At 44.6% G+C, this 20,576-nt stretch overlaps 1 protein-coding gene across 4 annotated transcripts in view; it reads left to right on the top strand.

Moving 5' to 3' along the window:
* The window catches only part of RBMS1 (RNA binding motif single stranded interacting protein 1), a 346,188-nt gene that overhangs the window by 1,291 nt on the left and 324,321 nt on the right, over positions 1–20,576 (top strand). The gene's annotated exons all lie outside the window — the stretch shown is intronic.

Raw genomic sequence — 20,576 nt, forward strand, 5'->3', positions numbered from 1 at the left:
AGAATCGGTTATTACAGCTGAAGTTTGCTTTTATTGTTGACAATACATAATGATTTATTGTGCAGACGCAGGACATGGTCACAGAGACAAGTCATTAGTGCTGTATTTTGTTTTTATGTAAAGTAACATGGGTAGCGGGGATCAGTAGCGCCTTCCCCTATGGTTCCGCTCCTTCCTGGTCTCTCTGTCTAATGCGTAGCTCAGTACCAGGGTGCGTCGTGCTCATCGCCTTGTGTGCATTGGCAATTGTCTTCATACTACAAGTACTTCTTTCTATGATCACAAAGGAGCATTTGTGGGATTTAAACTCTTTAAATTGGAGAAATAAGAAAAAAGGCAGTGACTGCAGTTACCAATACTATACAGATGTATTTACAATTGTTTAACATTTTATAATGAAGGGTCCACCTAGTGTGTTCTGTACAATAAGGGAGATGATTTGGAATGATACAGAGATGGAGGCAAGTGATGATTTCACATTAGTGCGGACTTGACATTTTTATCTCCCTTGCCCGCCCTATAAGCGGTGTATTCTGCGAGTGCAGATGTTCTGTTTGCTCTCAGGCTCACAAGCGAAAGTACAGGTACAGTACATACAAGAGGAAATATCAAATGCATTGTAAACAAACGAGAGTACACACATGGTCAATGGCGCAAATAAATGCCAGGCTGCCATCCATGCAATTTTGCTACTTTATGCCCATGTTTGTGAGGCCTTTCAGGAAATCCTACTCTGCATCAGCGCCTTATATTTATTTTCTATAAAATCAGCCTATGAAATGGAGCGTATTTATTAAACCACTTAGGAGTTAGCTGGCATGGCCCAGACCACAGCCAGGGATGTCAGGGGATGAAACCGTCTCAGGCCTCTGCAGGGGCCCAGGAGTCCAAAGGAGGGAGAACCATAACCCCAGCGATGCTATGACCACACAAAGGCCTCCACCCCCCACCACTGCATAGTGGCACGGAGACTAAAATGAGGGAGTGGTACTCGGCCAAGGCTGATATCCTACCACACCCCCTTTGGTGGTTGCTGTGATCTCTAAAAAGGACAACAGTATTAAGAGTTTACAATTTAAAGTATTATGCTGGTTACTGTTTTATTTCATGCAAAAAAACTAGTTAAATGTTTTTGATTTGTTTTTCTCGTATGTTCTCATTAAAGCTGTATGGTATCATAGAGCTTTGGTGCTAGCTTTCCTACCAGAAAAAAAACTGTTGTGTGTGTAGGTGAAGGTGCAAGGCGTGCCATTGCTATTGGGCCCAGAGGCTTAGAGGGGCCTGAACCCAGATTATAAAGTTTTATATAGAATTTGAAAGCGGATAAGCCCCCCTTGGGCTATCTACTCTGCCCTAAACACTTTGTACATACACACACTTAAGGTTTGTACACACGGGATGCAGTTACCATCCCGGCGGTCGGGATCCCGGCGTTCAGAATCCCGACGCCGGAATCCCGACAGCCGAAATGCCGACACTTTCTCCCTCCGTGGGTGTCCACGACACCCCTGGAGGGAGAATAAATTAGTGTGCCGAGCGTAGCGAGGCACCGGGCCCGCTGCGTGGCGAGCGCAGCGAGCCCGCAAGGGGGGGCGATCCACGTCCCCCCCTTGTCTGCATTTCGGCTGTCGGGATTCTAAACGCCGGGATCCCGACCGCCGGGATTCAATACTGAATCCGTACACACGGTGTGATTTTGGCTTATAGTTTTACTATTTAGTCAAAAATTGTATGAAAAGTTACTCAAAATCTCAGTGTTACTCCTGCATTCGATTTCCGTATCGCATGGATAAATAGACTGCACAGGCAAGGCATATTTGACTATGTCACTTGAAATGTATTTGACCATAGGCCAAATAGCGCATAAGGCCTTATTCAGATCTGAGCTCAGTACAAATTTGTTTTGAAATGGGCAAAACCATGAGCACTGCAGGTGGGGCAAGAGTAACATGTATAGAGAGAGTTAGATTTGTGTGAGTTATTTTGTTTCTGTGCAGGGTAAATACTGGCTGCATTATTTTTACACTGCAATTTAGATTTCAGTTTCAGCACACCCCACCGAAATTGAACTCTTTCTGCACAGGTTACATCTGCTCCATCTGCAGTACATATGGTTTTGTCCATTTTCCAAACAAATTTGTACTGAGCTGAGATCTGAATAAGGCCCATAGTCCGAATCTGCATCTAAAGGAAAATGCTGCATTATATAATAATCTGTAAATAATAATAAATGTAAAGATAGTCAAAATCTCTAATGAAGATATTCAAAATTGTATGGATCTGGGCTCTGGGGAGATCAAGGGAAATCGCATAGTCAAAATCATACATAGCCAAAAGTTGTACCCAGCTAGGATTCATTTTTGTTGGGACCCAATTAACCTACCAGTATATTTTTGGATTGTGGAGTATCCAGAAGAAACCCATGCAACCATTGGAAAAATATACAAACAATTCATTCACCATAAGGCCATGGTGGAAATCAAACCATTGACCTCAGTGCTGTGAGGCAATAATGCTAACCGTTACACCTTCCTTTTGCCCACACCAATTTCCCAGAATTGTCTGCTAAGCAATTTGGGTTGATCCAGCCTGAGATATATGAAAAGTGGGTAATTGTGTACTAGCACGGCGCCCCGATAATTAGTCGCCCGATTTTTTAATCGCATCGCATGCCATACACCCGATGGCATGCGATGCGATGTGATATTAACGCATATACGATATTAAATTGTATAAGCACCCTAATGGGTGCTTACAATGCTTAAATGCACCCCCATGCCACCCCCCCAAGTATAAACGTGAACCCGAAGCGTGGCAAGCGCAGCGGTATGCGTCCTACGACCTTTTCATACCCCCACTATCCACGTCGGCGTGGAGTTGACTTTACAAAGTGTGGCGAACGCAGCGAGGCGAGCGGACACGGATACCTGTGAAGCCCGCGAGGGGACGCGAATACCTGTGAAGGTATCCGCATCCCCTCGCCACGCTTCGGGCTCGAACGCTCGCTGCGCTCGCCACACTTTATAAAATCAACTCCACGCCGACGTGGATAGTGGGGGTATGAAAAGGTCGTAGGACGCGTACTGCCGCCCCTCGCGGGCTTGCTGCGCTCGCCATGCTTCGGGTTCACGTTTATACTTGGGGGGTGGCGTGGGGGTGCATTTAAGCATTGTAAGCACCCATTAGGGTGCTTATACAATTTATAATCGCATCCCATCGCATTGTATGCCATATACAATGGCATACAATTTTAAAATTGTATGCCACTGTATAACATCGGCCGATATCGCGTCACATCGCATCGCATGCGATATGGTCTGCGATGCGATGGGCGCCGTGATAGTACACAAGTACCGAAAAGTGTATATAGTGCATGTTATAATGCAAAGAAGGCACTGTAATGTGGCACAAAACAAAATGGAGACACTAAGGTGTGGCATTATATGCACTGGGACACTGTTATGTGGCACAATATGAAGTGGAGGCACTATAATTGTGGCACAATATGAACTGGGGACACTGTGTGTCATAATGTGAATTGGGAATACTATTTGGCATAAGGTATACTCCTAGCCCTACCATGTGATGTAAACTAGAGAATTACGATGTTCATTAAATAAATGAGGTCACTACTGTGGTGCATAATATAAACTAGGGCACAACTGTGGCTCAGAACATGAACTAGGGCATTATAATGGAACATAAAACTAATAACTACTATAAGGTGTCTCTCAAGTATCATTGGGACAGTGATATATATATATATATATATATATATATATATATCAATGTTGCTATGGTGCCAACAAAGGGGGTAATTCAAACCTGCCCCCTAGGCTGCGTATATATGCACTGCCTAGCAAGCAGGTAAACGTCACCTCGCTAAACAGCCCCCCCACCACCACTACCTCCACCACTCGAATCCCCGCACCAGGATGCGGGCAGATGTATATGCTTACACATACACTCGCATGCGCCCGCACAGAGGAAACATTATTCGATGGTTACTCACCATCAAATGTTTTTTCCTCTGTTCACAGATAAAAGTAAGCCAGGACTTTTAAGCTGCCCGGTCTCCTGCGAATTGAGGGCGGGTGCTGACATCATGTGATGTCATCCACCCATCCGAGCAGACAGGGACACGCCTGCATTCGCTGGGGTCCACCCAGCATTCTATGGTCACAGCCACTGTGTTTGTGGACACGCCCATGAAATGCTGGGCGGACCCAGCACACGCCCGCTGCTTGTCAATCAGGCTGCGAACGCCTTGGCGGACCTGTACAAACAGGTATGAATCTAAGCCAAAGTTTTAGTTATTCCACAGGATGTGAGGTACACAGCCTCTCATCTAAATACATGCCATCCTATCAAATAATGACAACACAAAATATGGACATGAATGTAATGAGACACTTATAACTGGTCCATGCATAATCAAAGGATCAGTCTTTTGTCAAAGGCTAGTACTAGGAATAAGCATGTTAAGCGTGCACAGCCGGTGTGCGATGCTCACTGGTTTCTGGCCATTCCAGCTTAATGAAATTTTTATGACCACCTAGCATAGGCCTAAAATAAGTGGACTGCTTTAATATTTAATATGAGGAAAAAAGTTATTTATTCATAAAGCACCAACAAATCTTGAAATTGATAAACAACATAGAATCATACTTCCCAATATTTAGAAGGGTCGGCAAGACTTTGCGTTGCACCCTGTTGCTCAGTTTCTCATCATGCTCTGCTACACTGTTTAGTTGCTGGGTAATCAAAACTAGCAAACATGGATGATCTTATTGCTGAAAGAATTTTGGATTACAATCTTAGGCCAGGTAAACATTAGAACGATGTTGACAACATTTGCCATATCGGAACCACAAATCATGCCTATCGTCTAATGCAATGGTTTTCAAACTCGGTCCTCAGGACCCCACAACGTTCACGTTTTCCAGGTCACCTGACAGGTGCACTCATTACTCACTGACCCCTTTTAAAAGCTTCACAGGTGGAGCTAATTATTTCACTTGATACTGTAAGAAGACCTGCAAAACATGCACTGTGTAGGGTCCTGAGGACCGTACAACTTCCCCCCTGTAATTAAGGGGCTCCCAAAAGGGGAATTCTTGCGGACCAAACGAAACTGTTCTCATGAAAACAACTTCACCAAAAGAGCTGATGAACTTAGTGGCCGCCTCAAAGAAAGAGGCTACAGCAATCGAGCCATAAAATCTGCATACGATAACACAAAAAGAGTGACAAGAGAATCCCTACTTGTACCCTCAAAAAAAGATACCCAACAAGATCAGAAAGTCAGATTTATAGGGACCTATTGCCAAGAATGGCGTGACATACAGAAAATCCTGAATCAACATCTGGATATACTCAAGACAGATCCTGATTTGTCCCCAATTCTTGGCAATAGAATTGAAATCAGCTGGCGCAGAAGTAAGAATCTGCGAGATATATTAGTCCACAGTCACATGGACAAAATTAAGGGACCAGATAAGACCAAAACCGGGTCACAGAAATGTGGCACCTGTAAAGCCTGTATATATATGGTTGCCAAAAATTCCTACCAAGATAAATTCCAATCTACTTGGAAGATTAAGGACCACATCACCTGCGAGACGGCAGGGGTGGTATATAATCTACAGTGTCCTTGCAACAAAACATATATAGGTAAGACCATCAGGCCCCTTAAGAAACGTATCATGGAACATGTAAACAGCATCAAGAATGCCCAAAGGGACAAAACAGCGATGAAAACCCTAACACCAGTGGCTCGCCACTTCTATCGGCATCATCAGCAAAACCCCTCAGGCTTAAAAGCATATGGCATGCTCAAGGTTAACTTAGGCATCAGAAGAGGTGACCTGGATAGTGAACTTCTTAGACAAGAAACCAGGCTTATTTTCCTATTAGATGCCATGGTCCCAAATGGACTTAATGAAGAGAACAAATACTCAGCATATCTCTAAAAACACCTTGGCATCACACCATCCACCAGTATTTACAATTGTATATAACCGTATTCCTTATCACACACCTACTCATACTTAGAGGCCTATGTCTCACACTTGCTTTACACCTCTTATTAATCAAAACCATCCCACTGGTCATTAACACTTTTTTCTTGCTCACCCCCTTTTTTCGTCACCGGTTTCATCAGATTTTTGCTTTATTCACTTGTGTTCACGCTGTTAGTTGACCAACACTTGCATCACCTTAAATCCCCGATGGCTACCTGGGGTTCTCCAATGGATTGCTAGACGCTCCCCACCAGTCAGCATTCAGGGAGTGCACAGACCTATATCTTTAATTGTATTTTCTTTTCCCCTCATTCTCTCATTACATATCTCCCCTCTTTTACACAGAAGGATACACTATCCGATTTTCCAACATCCCGAACACACCACACCCTATTGTCACTCTGTTACATTATACACCTTTTTTGATCTTCTCAACCTCACTAATATATAGCTCCATGAACACCAGGTTTAACAATTCTGTATAACGTGTTGACTCTAACACGTCTTGTCGACACATACTTACCGCCTTCCACTGGATATAGCCTTATAAAGACATCTTTGGATGGTCCAAACGTGAGATATACATACCGTTAGGACCAGGAACAACAGATGTAACATCAGATTGGCATATATATTGTATTATGCCAAGGACGTATTGGTCCATACCTTTTCCTCTTCTTGTCACCTCGTTACACTATACATCTTCTGATCTTTCTAACCTCATCATCATTTAGCCCCAAGAAAATTCCAAATAATTCTGCATAATGTTTTGATTTTGATATATACTTACCGCTCAAATTGTATATAGCCTGTGATGGACCACTTTTTATGATTCTAACGCGAGATTTATATATCGCTGGGACTAGAAATAATATATGTAACATCATATTGGTGTATATATACATTTTATTATGCCAAGGACATACTGGTCCTTCTTGTCTTCCTCTTTTTGTCTCATCTTCTTCCCCCCTCTCGCAAATGACACAGAAATCAAACCCTGTGTTTACAATGCATTTTGGTATTATACACAAATTCTAACACAGGGACGATACTGGAATGGGCCACTCTCCATATCCAATTTACCCTTTATTTTATCCAATCTCACTCATTCTGCCCATCCGATCTATGTTTGTGACGAACACATATAGGGCCTTATTCGAGTTCACTCTTTCTGACAAAATCCTTCTTAGATGGACAAAACCATGTGCACTGCAGGGGGGCAGATGTAACATGTGCAGATAGAAATAGATTTAGTGATTTTTTGGTGATTCTTTGCACGGTAAATACTGGTTGCTTTATTTTAACACTGCAATATAGATCTCACTTTGAAGTAAAACCCCACCCAAATCTAATTAGATCTGCACAAGTTACATCTGCCCCCCCTGCAGTGCACATGGTTTTGTCCATCTAAGAAGGATTTTGTCTGAAAGAGTGAACTCGAATAAGGCCCATAGACTCTATGTGCCTGTCTCTGCGGGGACGGGTTTGACATTATTGCTGTTGAACACCAGAAGATGTAGAATCCTGAAGAAATATCAAGCACCACATATAATTCAATCAGACAGGATATTGGGAACATACAGATGTACCCAAACTTACCCATCCCGGGAGCAGAGACATCTGTGGCTCCATGATGAGATAGAAACCTAGGTGTCACCATAGCAACGGACGTGCAAGACAACAATTGCCATCACCATGAAGGAACTACCAATGAGCGGTGCAGCGCTCGTGCAGTAGTGACAGGATAGGACGCGAGAACAGTCAATCACCTATTGAGACTGCCGCGCCCCCAGACGAATCAACGTCGTCAGCAATCGTAAGGAGAGAAAGTTACAGGACGCGGCAGCCGTCAATCAAGGCGCTAACCGCCGCGCCCACATCAGGGACGGTATAAAAATAGCCTCAGTTTGGCCAGTCGGGTTGGCCTTGAAAAAGCTGTCTGCGAAACGCGCGCCGGCTAGCGGTGACGCTCTCTGTACCACACGCACACTAGGATGTATTTTGAATTGTTTTTCACCCTTACAGGATAATCCGTGTAGTAGTGTACTCATAGATAGTGTGAGGTTTTCCTCACCTCTGCTTATTGGGCTGCAGCAATTGCCTTATTAACCATCAGATAGCAGCGGATAGCGGAGCAGTGTCTTGCCCTACTATCTGCACTATCCACCTGTGTGCAGTATTATACCATACTACTTATGCCGGACTGAGGGTGACACTTTTATATCCCCTCTGCTGATATATATGAGATCCCACACAGGTCCACAAGTGTTGGATAGTTATTTCCAATCAGTGATTGCTATTCCGAGCATATGATAGCAACACTGTAGCAGCCCAATTAATGGTGGATTCTCCCAACAAGATTTGTTACTATGTGTTTCATTGCAAATACTCACCATTGATTCCCACTAAGGAACTACTCACATCTATTAAGTGGCCACAACCACCTCCTCGTAGCAATTCCAGCTTGTACACATGAGGAGATAAAGTGTGAATGCAACTCAGTATGGGAACATTTGGTCACTCATAAACACGCATGTTTATATCCACTAGCGGACTCCCCTGGACCCTATCTAAGTAGGCTTATACTTGGGTACCCTTATTGTCTCTCAGATACCTGGCAAATCAAGCCATCTTAATAATCAAGACATTATATGTATCCTGTGAGTCGCGACTCACCTTTACATGTATAACCTACATCTATGATAGATGAAAATCACCTGATGACAATAATACTAGTGTTGGCTACTTATTCCTGTTATTGAATTATAGATAAACAATATTGTGTGTGGAAACAGAGAGCCGCCGTTATTTTAAAACACCCTGCGTTTATGTTGTGTGTGTGTTTTTATATTTCGCTCTCTTAAAATATTATTAAAAGTTACATTTTATTTGTGTAAGTCTCTATAGGTGCACCACATAAGGACATACTTTCTTCTCTTCATTGTACCTTCCTATTTTTGATGTCCAGTGGTAGCACACCTCCCATAACACTTTATACAGAACAGTCTATGTATTAAGTGGGGGTCCGCCCTATAACAACCTCCAATAGATGAGGGTCCTGTGCGAGTAGTAAAACCCCTGTGTCTCCCAGGGTCCTGAGGACCGACTTTGAGAACCTGTGGTCTAATGTGTACGTAATATTCTGTGCTCCTTATTGAGCATGCTGCACGGTTAAACAAACAATATCTTATGTGGCGGTGTGCTTATTAACAAAGAACAGAACAACATATCATTCATTAAATTGTTTAATGTGTATGGGCATTTGGAGATGATCTAAAGCACATGTCTTCAACCTGTGGCCCTCCAGATGTTGTAGAACTACATGTCCCAGCATGCACTGACAGTTTTGGTATGCTCTCATAGGAAAAAAATGTGGCAATGCATGTTGGGATTTGTAGTTTCACAACATCTGGGGGGCCACAGGTTGAAGACCCATGATCTAAAGTATCGGCCCGATTGCCAGTTGCCCTTATGTGTACCTGGCCTTATTTGTGCAATATATAAAGATATTATAGAATATAACCACATCTCCTGAGAAGTGAGGGTGTGGCCTGTACAGGTTAATTGTACCGTTAAGTTGAAACCAGGGGACAAAGTGTGTGTGTGTGGGGGGGGGGGGATGGGGTGGAACTGAGCTTCACCACCTGTATTGGTGAGGTGGAACCTTGACCCTGCACTTGGAACCTTGACCCTGCACCTAGTAATTCTACCCGAAAAGCATTATAGTTTGAGGGGGGAAAACCCTACTCCAGGCTCCGGATTAATGGGTGGATGGCAGGGGGGTTGGGATTAGGTGGCAGAGGAAAATGAGCTCCACCACCTCCCCAGGACCACTTTAGGCCCTGGCTCAAAGTGGTACTAGCTGTATTTCTGAAGATAAAAGTTTACTTCCTAACTACAAAGAGTAAATAGAAATTTTTAGTTTCTTTTTTAAATAAGATTTGAAGAGCTTAACATTAAAAAAATTTTAATTTGTTTTCCATACGGACATCTACAGTAATTGCCCCCCCAGTATTTGTAAGCGGGGGATGGAGAGGTACCTTGTAAGACCTCTCCTATCTCACTGGCATTAGGTATGCCTCTGCATTCTGCCAGAATTCACATATTAGTATTCACATGTGGTGCTGCGGAGATATGTGGAGTTTTGCTGACAAAGGCAGAATGCTCTTTGTTAGCATGTAATGAGGGCTATGTATCTGATCCCCGCATGTTTTAATATTTCACCGACATGGATGGGGAGTTTCTCAGCACACATAGTCGTAGATGAGAAATTTACAATTCAACAACACTGCAATGTATTGAGGAGCATATGTCCCTCATTCCTTTATCCACAGATCTTAATCATATCACAGTTAATAAAGAAGGCGAGATGATAGAATGTAGCCCCCGGTGTTTTACATAATTAGTTGTATACTGAAGAAAGTGCAGGAAATAGGAATTGCCTGGTGCGTGATGCATTGCTAAGTAGATGCCCTTGGAATAGAACTGTAGCTTAATGTAACCGTTAATGGTAAACTCTGTGGTATCTCACATTTAAATCTAATTTTAACATGGCGAGATGTAAAACCTAGTTATACATTTTATATCGAGTCTACCATCTCAACATTAAACGTATATGCCTCTAAACAGGAGGGCCCTCTTCCCTCCTGTTCTGACAACCCCCTTATTCATCTAGTAGTAGTAGTAGTAGTACATTTATTTATAAGGTGCCACAAAGTGTCCGCAGCACCGTACATAGCAAACAAAAAACAAATTACAGGGTAACGTACAGGGTGTGTTGATAAAATACAGCATAAATAGGGGTATAGCTGGTAGAACTAAAATCAGCATCAGTTCTGAAGTTGGTGTCGAAATTGTCGAGGAGACTGAAGATGAAGTAGAGGAAGGGAAGAACCGGGCAGGAGCACAGGTGAGGTAAAGAGGTAGGGTGAGTACGTGAGGAAGGAGGGCCCTACTCATAAGAGTTAACATACTAAAAGGAGGTGGGTGGTCGAACGAAATACAATAGGATAAGTAGGAAGGGAGGTGAACGGACGGAGGGGTAGGGTAGGCAGGATAGGAGGAGCAAAAGAGGTTAGGAGGAGGAGGAGGAGGGAGAGGCTAGTCGGAAGAAGTGGGTTTTGAGGGAGCGCTTGAAGGAGGTAAGGGAATCAGAAAGCCTGATGGATGGCGGGAGGTTGTTCCAGTGCAGGGGGCAGCGCGAGAGAAGTCTTGGATACGGGAGTGGGAGGAGGTGATTAGGTTAGAGGTCAGCGGCGGAGCAAAGAGGACGGGAGGGAGTGTGGATAGAGATCAGTGAAGAGAGATAAGGAGCGGTGGAGGAGGAGAGAGCCTTGTAGGTGGTGGTGAGGAGTTTAAATAGAACTCGGAAAGGAATGGGGAGCCAGTGAAGAGATAGACAGAGGGGGGAGGCAGAGGTAGAGTGGCGGGAGAGGAAGATGAGCCTAGCAGCAGCATTAAGAATGGATTGGAGAGGGGCGAGGCGGATGAGAGGTAGCCCTGAGAGAAGGATGTTGCAGTAGTCAAGGCGGGAGATAACAAGAGAGTGAATGAGAATTTTGGCCGCGTCAGTAGTGAGGAATGGTCTGATGCGCGAGATGTTGTGGAGGTGAAAGCGGCAAGACTGTGAGAGAGCACGAATGTGGGGGGTGAAAGAGGGGGAGGAGTCAATGATGACACCGAGGCAGCGTGTTTGGTTGGTGGAGGTGATCTCGGTTTCACCACTGCTGATGGAGATAGTGAGAGAAGAGGGGATGTTCGGGGGATGGAAGATTAGAAGTTCAGTTTTCGCCATGTTTAGTTTCAGGAAGCGTTGGGTCATCCAGGCTGAGATGGCCATGAGGCATTAGTAGACCTTGGACAGGAGTGATGGGGATAGGTCGGGGGAGGAGAGATAGATTAGGGTATCATCAGCATAAAGGTGGTAATGGAAGCCATAGGAGCTGATGAGGGTGCCCAGAGAGGTGGTGTAGAGGGAGAAGAGGAGAGGGCCAAGGACTGACCCTTGGGGAACACCGACTGGCTGTGGGGTAGTAGGAGAGGAGGAGCTCGGAGTGGAGCGATCGGAGAGGTATGAGATGAACCAGGAGAAGACTGTGCCAGTGATGCCAAAGGAGCGGAGGGTGTTGAGCAGGAGAGGGTGGTCAACAGTGTCAAAGGCAGCCGACAGATCAAGCTGGATGAGGATAGAGAAGAGGCCTTTGGATTTAGCCAATAGTAGATCGTTAGTGACTTTGGCAAGGGCAGTTTCAGTGGAATGTAAAGGGTGGAACCCGGTTTGTAGGGGGTCTAGAATGGAGTTAGCAGTTAGGTGGCTTAGGAGACGATTATAGGCCAGATGTTCTTGGGGTCCAGATTTGGTTTTCTGAGAATTGGTAAGACAAAGAGCGTGTTTGAAGGAGGAGAGGAAGATCCCAGAGGATAGGGAAAGATTAAAGAGGTGAGCCAGGTGAGAGCAGACCGACGGACTGAGACGACCAATAAAATTGGAGGGGATAGGATCGAGCAGGCAGGTGGAAGGAGAAGCGGATTGAAGGATAGAATGGACTTCAGCGGCAGTGGTGGGGTAAAATGAGGACAGGGGTGGGAAGGAGAGGAGTGGAGATGTAGAAGGGGAGATCTGTAGATGGAGCGCCTCTCAGCCAGTGCTGGGAATCGCCAGATTCCCTTAGCTGGCGCAGACTGGCGGAGAGGCGATCCATTTGATGGGGTTACGTGAGCGTCTAACACACACACACATCCCCTTCCACATGGCAGCAGGAGCGCTTTTCCTGCCTGTCTCTACTTCAGGAAGATAGGCAGGGATCGGGGGAGCTGGGGGCAGCTGGTTGGGGGGGCTGCTGGGGAGTGGCAGAGGGCTCTGGTGGAACGGGGCCCGGGAGCATCTTGTGTGCGCGCGGCCCCTTCCGGCAGATGGAGGCGGACGGTGATTCTATCGCCAGAAGCAGCAATGGCAGACCTGGTTGTATTGGTCACTAACGAGGGACTGGTCTTTGAAGAGGGTGTGGGGCCCAATTGTGTAAAAGGTAATGCTTAAGTAATGGGCGGTGGCAGGTGGCTCCAGTAAACGGGAAAGTATTGGTCCATCAGGGTCGAAGTGACTCAGAAACCCCCACCCCTGCATGTGCCACTGCTGTCCTGTAAATATTGGTTTCTTTTAATTTACCTAGAATAGGTGTGCTCAGCACGCAACTCTCCAGCTGTAACTGCACATCCTAGTATGTCTTGCCATCATTTTAGCATTCTCTAAAGCTGGGTACACACGTTTCCTATCCCTGGCTGATGGGGTAAAAGCTCCCCATCAGCTAATTGGGGTGTGTGCTTATCCAGCCATGGCCACCTTTAACCCCGGTGTTCCTTGGACAGTAGCAGGGGGGGTAACGGCTCCTCTATGGGGGTCAGGAGGTCTCATGTGTAACAAAGGATGCAACCACTTGGTCCAGACTGTTGCAGGAGTGTTATAATCTATTTATCGGCTAAATCTCCATCATCGGCACTGCATACACAACCCTACAAACCAACGTCTGTTCCGCCAATATCGGGAGAACAGGCCAACGAATGTATAGGTGTGTACCGAGCTTAATAGAAAAAACTTGGCTGGGCATGATTATATGTGTAGTTCCTAGAGCATATATCATACATTCTTGGAATGTCAGAGAGGCTACTGAATTAAGGAGAATGTTCCTTAAATTTCAGAAAAATAATCGTCCCTCCTCGATTCTGCCTACTTCACTAATGAGGTGTGTGGGCAAGTTCCTTGATCATCCTATTCACAGTATAGTGAACTGTCTTCATAGCTCAGACCTCTTCAAATAGTTAGATGAATTGTAGCATTACATAGTTAATGATAGGGACACTATGATGTAAACACATTACATTCTTACAGAATAGTCTAATGTTTAATAATTATTTAGATCTGAATTGGTGGAGGCTGGGATTAAGAAACATTTACTGTAGGTGTTGTGCCATATTTTTGGGAATTGCTGTTGAGTATATTGCAATTCAATTATTTTACTACTGGAAAAGACTGAACCTACAGCTATTTCCACTTTTCCAAAAGAGAGCACAACCCAAGAGTCATTTGCACTTTATGTAAATTACTTACCCTTATGTTATCTTTCGATTTGAATGTTATCTCTTTCAGACAAGTATAGCTTTAGTTGTCTAATATTAAGAAAAATATTTTTATTTCTATGTAAAATTCATAAGGTGATTTCATTTCAGCATCATAAAGCAATTCCAGTTAAATATGACGTAAGTGTAAATTGAGTAAAAGTGTTGCCACCGCCAATTTAGAAGACCTCATTCTATGAGACCAATATACAGTAGACACTGCAACTTAAAAAAAATCGAAAGTTTTATATAGTATGTGTATTCTATTTATTCCCAACTTTAAAATATGTCTGCTCCCTACAGACTGAAAGGCCATTGAGATGATCGCACACAGGCAGACTATAATGGTTCACATCATTGGTCAACCAGTATAGTGTATGGCCCATTTGTGCCAGATTATAATTTAATATAGTCTGTTCAGATTTGATTTTAAAGAGTGGAAAATAATGCAAGCCAAAGATTAGAAGTAGTATTTGGTCACTCAGAAGTGGAAGGGAAGGGGAGCGTCAGATGCAAATTGTGTTCATGAAAAAGTTGGATCAGTGCAATTTGGCCAAATTTGAGAAATCTCATCCCGTTAAATTACTGGAATGAAGAACTGGTTTGTAAACGGTGTGGTTGGGGTTAGACAGTACATGGATTTCTCTATCCAGCTCTGCTGTAGGAACAAATCATTTTAATTTCGCCAGAACTTTAATTAAAAGATTGCTCACCTCCACCTCACACGTTTCCATTGGATCCATATTATACTCAACTTAAGTTTATTTACTTTCTCTATATCTCTTCCAGATACACATTGGAGGCTAAGCTATGACTGTTGTTGTTGTTGTTGTTGTTGTTTATAAATTGCCACAAAGTGTCTTCAGCATTCTACAAAGAATTTACATGGTGTAACTGGACAAATAATAAGAAAAATAAATAAAATGTAAATTGCATTATCATAGGAAGAACCTACAGAAAAAAACAGACTAGGTTGGGCAATGACAATGGGAATAAAATATCTCCCTATATTTATTTATTAACAGTTTCTTTTATATAGCGCACACATATTCCATAGGGCTTTACAGAGAATATTTGATCATTCGCTTCAGTCCCTGCCCCAGTGGAGCTTACAATCTATGTTCCCCACCACATGTACACGCACGCACAGACATTCCAGGGTTAATTTGTTGGGATCCAATTAACCTACCGGTATATTTTTGGATTGTGGGAGGAAACCCAAGCAAACACGTGGTGAACATACAAACTCCACACAGTTAGGGCCATGGTGGATATCGAACCCATGACCTCAGCGCTGTGAGGCAGTAATGCTGACCATTACACCATCCGTGATGCCCGTGCCCATGATATCTTGCTAACCGCATCCCGTTTAGGTAGTTAAAAGAAAATCAAATATGAAGAAATAGTTTATATTTTCCATTTAAATAATAGACTATTGTCTTGCACTGTTTAATGAGTGAATGCTTTGTTTAGTTTCAAAGGTAATTTCTGAAAGGTAAGTAATGTAATAATATCATGGCATAATATTTCAGCAACTATTATCAACTAATAATGCATATCTATTGGGGACTTCAAAATAAACTGCCAACCCGTAGAACCATAACAACACTTGATCAGATTGCTCCATCCAATACATGCATGATGTAAAGAAATTTATCAAAGGACTTCCGGTGGGCGGGGCGCCGAGAGCGGCCGCATCTTAACCAGCTCCTCTGAAGAGAAGAATTATATCCATTCCCATTATCTAATTCAAGCGATCTACGGAGAAATAAAGCTATAGATTGGGAAAGCTGAAGGCACAGAGATCCCAAATATACCCTTCTGGGAGCAAAAAACCCATCCTGCCACCGGAGTCCGGCCTTAACAAGAAGAGGCCTGCATGACCGCCCAAGCTTGGGCGCGAAACATGGCGTGCTGACAAGCCAGTCAGCCAGCCAGCCACGGAGAACAACCCCAGACTACTTCCCCGCCAGCAAAGAAAACTCGTCCTAATACAGACTATTGCCTGGGGGACGGATCAAGCTGTGGAGGTCTGACTCTACCCGCTCCCGCGAACAACACCCCCATCCACCCGCACAGAAAAGCAAACCGGGATGCGGGCTGAGAAGCATCGCTCAACCTGAAACAGCCAGCCTTACCATCCGACCGGGCTCCGGCACCCCCCTTGGAGAACAGCCCACGACGCTGCGGAGATCCAGTTGGGAGAAGCCGGGACACAGCAAGCAACCCTCCTGACCCCACCAGCCGAAGTACCGGAGCGGGTGAAGAAAACAACCTACCCGAAAGACGGCTGTGGAAGACACGCGCGGCGGGAGCAGAGACGCCGACAGGACAAGATCAAAGGCATCCCCGTCCCGTCAGTGAAGTCCCGTGCTGCAGGAATCCGGAGAGAACAAGCCGCACAGATCAAGAAGCTGCAGCGAGGCGAACCACCAACTCCGGAGACAGCGGGAGCAGCGACGTGGAGACGGTAAACAGGCGCAGCCAAAACCCTGACCCCAAAACTACAGCCTAAACCTCTCCTGCCCGCTAGTCCATCTACCCGCTCCCCTCCCCCCCCCTGCTCCCACATTGTCGCACTGCCCGTGCTGCTATATAAACGCAGCACAAATACAATAACCGCTGCAGCCTGGACAAGCCCAGCACGACTATCCCCCCATTAACCCTGCACTCATACCACCTCAAAGCGCAGACCAAAACGCTAAGGGTTAAAGGACCTTTCACCCACAGTTAACGGCAGTCAAACTCTGACCTACATACGCCATAACCCGCACCCCTAACACCTCCCCCAGAGGCAACCGGCATCCTGGACTCTAATTGACCGTTACTGAAGGCTGAGACCCCTTCCCCACCACAAGGGAACCCCACATAGAACACCCCTACCCCACAAGAGGCAACAGAACAAGCCTCTCTGAACACACAGGATTAACCAATACGCCTGAACTGAATTAAGGGTGCACAACTAACCCTATCTGGTAGCTTGCAAACAGTGCAAGTTACCTCACCCCATCAACTCAACCATTGTGCCAAGCCCTCAGGCACACATACGTGACCAACATAAGTACAATACCTGTACCTTTTCTTCCGTACAGCCTGCAAGGATAAGTCACAAAGGTGCCTGGTAGAACAGTGTGTTCTCATACTTTTTCATTCTCACTAATGGACCATATCTAAACATTACCTATACTCTGCTGCCCTCTAGGGGAATTTATCCGTATTGCAACTGCCCTAAGCAATACAATTAATTGGCACTGAAGCAAGGTAGAACGTATACGGTTACATTTATATATCTTTAAGAATTGCATGCTCTACTCTGTTTTTTCCTCCCATCACAGGGTCTGCCAGGAACCGCAGCTAATTCTTAGCTGGATCCAGTATTATAGAAACTGTTTACTTATGCTACCAGACACTTCACTGGTAAATATAACCCGGTAAAGGTCTGGACAAAAGGTGGCCCCTTTCACTATCCTCTCAGCGAGACCCCTAGCGTAATAATACGCACAGTATAACGAAACCTATTATACTAAACATACAAAGTTTGAGGCTCCCTTGAGCCACGACTTACTACTATACCAAAACCCATAACATACCAAATATGCTGCCGAATTATAGAATGCAGTGAATAGCGGCAGTCCGCATGGGATTACCACTCCCACAACACCATACATAAAATATCCCCTGCTCACCATAAAATCTCCCAAGTCCTAACGAAACAAACCCCTATCTTTGAGTAGCCCTCCAGGGCATGGAAAGATACCTTCGCAAGGTAATCAATTCCACTCCTGATACAAATCCTACACCAAAAAAAATGGGCAAAAAAACTCATCAACAGGGAAAACAAGCCCTCCCATCCCCGTCTCATAGTGATGAGCTGGAAGATAACACTGAAAGCCCACCTGCAACCCTCTCTACATTGCAGACCCCATCAGCGGTAGTAGACATGGCCCACGAAATCTCTAAAATTCTCATGCCACAACTAGAAAAAAAACTGGACACTCTCCAGTCCTCATTTGACGCCGCATTGGCCAAAATTGATACTAACTCCGCTAGATTAACCACAGTGGAAGGTAGGGTTAGTGACCTTGAAGACCAAACTCATGGGATGCAAAGGGACATTACATCCCAATCCGACACGTTGCAGTCCCTACTGGCCAAAATAGACGATTTGGAAAATCGTAATAGACGAAGCAACTTACGATATGTGGGGATACCTGAACAGGTTACAGGTCAATCTCTTGTAGACCTAATCACAGTAACTATCCCTGAAAAGTTACAGATTTCAGACCCAACAATACTTCCATATGTAGAGAGGGCACACAGGATAGGCCCGGATAGAGCAGCCCAGAATGCCAGATCAAGGCCAGTCATCGCTAAATTTTTAGACTACAGAATGAAGGATAAAATCCTTACGGCATACCGCAGAGTCCCCTCTTTGGAGGTGAACGGCTTTAAGGTCCTGATCTTCCAGGATTTTTCGGCCACAGTAACGCAAAAAAGACGGGATTTTGCAGAGGTCTGCCGATGGTTGCACAACCACAATGTAAAATTTGCACTATTATATCCTGCAAAATTAAGGGTTGAGGATGGGGGACAGGCACGCTACTTTATTGACCCCCAACAAGCTAAAACCCATTTTGCTATACAAGCCGAAGAAGCCCATCCTCCAAATAGATGACGCAAGAATGTCAACGTCCTACAAACTGGAGAGAATTTGCCCTAAAATAGCTGGCGAAAGCCACGCACAAATGCTACTTCCTTTACAAAAAAAAAAAAAAAAAAAGAGATTTATGGGAATAAGCAGATATACGATCTCACATGGGAGTGGAATCCCATTGTACCTCTTAGTTAAGTTAATTTAATTACATGTTACGTCTTTGAATGTATTAGACACGCACCTCAAAGAAGAGGATGCCTGTCATAGGTTGTTTTTCGATAGGAAAAGTTAGAAATTGGTGGTTACAGCACTGTTTGTTTATCAAAATGCTTTGTTTAAGTTTTGTTATGTTTTGCTCTCTCTCTTGGCCTCTCCCTCCCCGCCCAAGCGGAACACCCCTCCTACCTCTCGCACTTACCCCGCTTGCTGGGACGGGGACTGGTGCACAGATACAGGATCAACCTCTAACACATAATCACGCCCGGACGGGCATAGGCTAACACAATGATAGACCCCAACAACACCAATACCACCACAAACACGCCTAATACCCTCAAATTCCTATCATGGAACGTGGGGGGGCTGAACTCAGTGGTCAAGCGCAAACGCGTCACCACACACCTAAAAAGATTTAACCCCGATGTCGTCCTCCTACAGGAGACGCATTGGAAGGAGGGAGAAACCGCCACACTACGCGCCCCATGGATAGACCAATGTATTACGGCTAACTTCAGTAGGAAGGTCAGAGGAGTGGCTATAATATTCCGCAAAAATGTAAACTACACTGTCCTGTCAACCATGACCGATCCCAATGGTAGATATATTATTATGGACGTGGAAATCTGGGGCAACAAATACACATTAGTAAATATATACGCACCAAACACAAATCAGCAAGACTTCATAGGAAAGATAATTGGTCTACTATCACAGCGCTCAAACCACTCCATAATACTGGCTGGAGATTTTAACTCCGTAGAAGACCCAACCAGAGATAGGCAACCTGCCCAGCGAACTAACCAGACAATATGGACTCAATATCAATCTCTCAAGACAACACTACAACTCACAGACATATGGCGTCTGCTCAATCCTACAGATAACACATATACCTTTTATTCAGCGGCCCATAACACATGGTCACGCATAGACACACTTTACCTAGCTGATCATTTGACTTCCAAAGTGGTCAAGGCAGATATTCATCCTATACTAGTATCAGACCATGCCCCTATTACACTCCAAATAACGCCCTCATTTAACTACGGAGGCAGTAGACAGTGGCGCTTCCCGGCATACTTGTACAACTCAGACAAATTCAGGGAGTTCTTGTTGGCATCCTGGATGAACTATCAGGACGATAATATTGACTCCTGGGACACCCCTACTATTTTCTGGGGCGCCTCCAAGGCAGTTTTGAGGGGCCAAATCATAGACTATGTATCAAGACAGCGTAAAGCAGCAACAGCCTCTTACAAATGCCTCTCAAATTCAATGAACTCCGCCCTGCAAATCTATAAAAACAACCCTACACCATCCTCACTACTTAAATACCAGGAAGCGAAACAACTCCTAGATACCCATTTACTGGAACAGGCCAAAAAAGATGTACTTTACACGAAACAAAAATTCTTTAGATGGGGTAATAAGACTGGCAAACTGTTGGCCAACATGTCCAAGCCCAAACACAAACGCACATACGTGACTGCAATACGCAACCCACAATCCGGACAGCTATCCACCAACACCCCCGACATACTCACAGAATTCGAAAAATACTTCACAAC

The sequence above is a fragment of the Crinia signifera genome, chromosome 7 (assembly GCF_055691185.1).
Source record: "Crinia signifera chromosome 7, ASM5569118v1, whole genome shotgun sequence".
Classification (NCBI taxonomy): domain Eukaryota; kingdom Metazoa; phylum Chordata; class Amphibia; order Anura; family Myobatrachidae; genus Crinia; species Crinia signifera.